The sequence below is a fragment of the Mastomys coucha genome, unplaced genomic scaffold, assembly GCF_008632895.1.
Source record: "Mastomys coucha isolate ucsf_1 unplaced genomic scaffold, UCSF_Mcou_1 pScaffold14, whole genome shotgun sequence".
NCBI classification, from domain to species: Eukaryota; Metazoa; Chordata; class Mammalia; order Rodentia; family Muridae; genus Mastomys; species Mastomys coucha.
The window spans coordinates 98,313,983-98,316,409 of NW_022196896.1; the positions used below are offsets into that span (position 1 = coordinate 98,313,983).

At 41.2% G+C, this 2,427-nt stretch overlaps 1 protein-coding gene across 19 annotated transcripts in view; it reads left to right on the forward strand.

Annotated features, from left to right (window-relative positions):
- Tmem169 (transmembrane protein 169) overlaps positions 1-2,427 on the forward strand; it is a 25,076-nt gene that overhangs the window by 7,738 nt on the left and 14,911 nt on the right. For 11 of the 19 annotated variants that reach the window (XM_031367883.1, XM_031367877.1, XM_031367874.1 and 8 more), the window contains one exon: positions 1,536-1,662. The exons of the other annotated variants lie outside the window; for them this stretch is intronic. The gene's annotated coding sequence lies outside the window, so the exon portion shown is untranslated. The remainder of the gene's footprint in view (positions 1-1,535; positions 1,663-2,427) is intronic. 19 annotated transcript variants of the gene reach the window in all.

Sequence of the window (2,427 nt, forward strand, 5' to 3'; positions counted from 1 at the left end):
TTTTTTTTTTTCTGCACTTACTAAATCTGTAGTTTAAGCTGAATAATCTGAAAGAATAGAAGGATGTGCTGAATTAGTTGGGAGCAGAAAGCTAGTGTGAACAGACTGTAGGGAAATCATACATCCATTGAAATGTCCATGAAGATGCAGAGAGGCAGTTTCACAGGTTGGGCATGGGGGTAGACTAATAACCAAATAATTGCTTACATGGGATCTGGCCAGTCCCTCGAAGATGCTGTGGGCTTACTTATTTTGAGGGTTTGACCTTTGAGGACTTTTAGTGATGTATAAGTAACTTCTATTTAATAAAACATTATTGTTGACCCTCTTATTGCAAGCATCAAGTCCTATCATGTACTGGGCTGACTGAGCTCCCCAGTCGATTTCTTTTCTTCTTCTTCCCCTCCTCCTTCTCCTTCTTCCTCTTCTTCCTCCTCCTCCTCTTCCTCCTCCTCTCCTCCTCCTTCTTCCTCTTCTTCCTCTTCCTCCTCCTCTTCCTTCTCCTCTCCTCCTCCTTCTTCTTTTCCTCCTCCTCCTCCTCTTCTTCTTCTTTATAAAGCTTGTTATTTAATACCTATGGTTGTTTGGCTTGCATGTCTGTCTGGGCACAGCATATCTTCCCAGAGCACGTGGAAGGCAGAGGAGTGTGTCAGGTTCCCTGAAACTGCTGTCACAGATAGTTGTGAGCGGCCACAGGGGTGCTAGGAATTGAACCCAGGTCTTCTTGAAGGGCAATTGAAGACATCTCTTCAGACATTCAGGAGATTTCTGATTGAACTTGAACCAGGATCACTGGAATAATCCCTTGTACTGGACAGTTGAGTTTCAGAATTTCTGGGCTCCCAAAAGAATCAAAATGACTCAAGTTATCCATTATCAAGGATTATGCTATTTTGAGTCCAAAAATACTCCTTAAACTTCTGTGTATATGTCAGTGACACAGCAGAGGGAATGAGATATAAAATGGCCTTGGAGTTTTGAGTTTGTATCTGCATATATTCAGAAAACCAAAATTATAGATTAATACAAGACTCCCCTGCCCACATAATTTCAGTCTAAACAAAAAAAATCTATGGTCCTATATTTAACTCTTTTCTGTGTTATTCATTCTTCTATCTTCTGTCACTAAGGGCATGCTTTGATCTGAATGGACTGTGGAAGGACCATGTTCCAACTCCTAAAAGAGAAGTAGAGAAGTAGAGGGACAGACAGTAAAACTGCATACTCACATCCATTTGTCCAGACATTAATCATTTGATCGATCACACCTAGCTGCAAGGGATGCTTCAAAATGTTATCTCCCCCGCAGCATACCCCCGCCGCCGAAAGATTGGGTTTCTCTGTGTAGCCTTGACTGTTCTAGAAGTAACTCTGTAGACCAGGCTGGCCTTAAACTCAGAGATCCACCTGCCTCTGCTTCCTGAGTGCTGGGATTAAAGGTGTGTACCACCACTGCCTGGTAGGAAAGGTCATCTTTAATTAATTAATTAATTAATTAATTTTAATTATGTATATTTCCATGCATCTGTCTGCAGGTATTTGCACATGAGCATCAGTGCTGGAGGAAGTCAGAGATTTCAGATCCCTGGAACTGAAATTATAGGCAGCTGGAGCTATCCACTGTGGGCACTGAGAATGAAACTTGAGTCCTCTGCAAGAACAGTATGTGCTATTAACCCCAGAGCCATCTTTCCAGCCTAGGACTGTTATCTTTACCAGAGACATTGTGTGACCACCTGAAACCTGCATTATTAGAAAGGAGAAACTAGGACTAGTTCACAACAGCCTGTAATTACAGCTCTGGAGGGATCTGACACCTCTGGCTTTGGAGGTACTTGCTCTTATGTGAGCATTACTCCTTCCTAATACATACAATTAAAAATAATAGAAGCAGATAGAAGCAAAAATAATAGAGGCAGACAATAAATACAGGAGGAAAGCCTACCAAGTGTGAAACAGCTAATACCCAAAAGAACACATTGATATCTTTCCTTTGTTTCTCTTTAGTCTCAAAATTAGGCTAGTGATTAACTACTGCCTTTTAAAGCTTTTTCTTAAACATCTGCTTTGTTGAGCTACCCTGTGACTCTACCTTTCACAGAGTTTAGAGTCCCATATAGAGGAAAGACAACAAACATATAAAAGAACATTTGTTAATAATTAAATACTTAATTACAAGTGCTGATAAGCGTTACAGAGGAAAATGATTTTGGAGAGGAAGAATCATGAAAGTGAAGGGGCCCATTTTTGGTTGTGGGAAAAGGCGGCCTCGGAAGAGGGGACATTTGAGAGACTTAGGAGATGATCACGTGATAGAGTAGGATAGAACGGGATATCATCCAATGTAGACAGCATTTAAATCTCCCGCCAGCAGGAACAACACGGCACACACAGGATCCTTCTGCAGTACAAGCTTTAATGTATCTT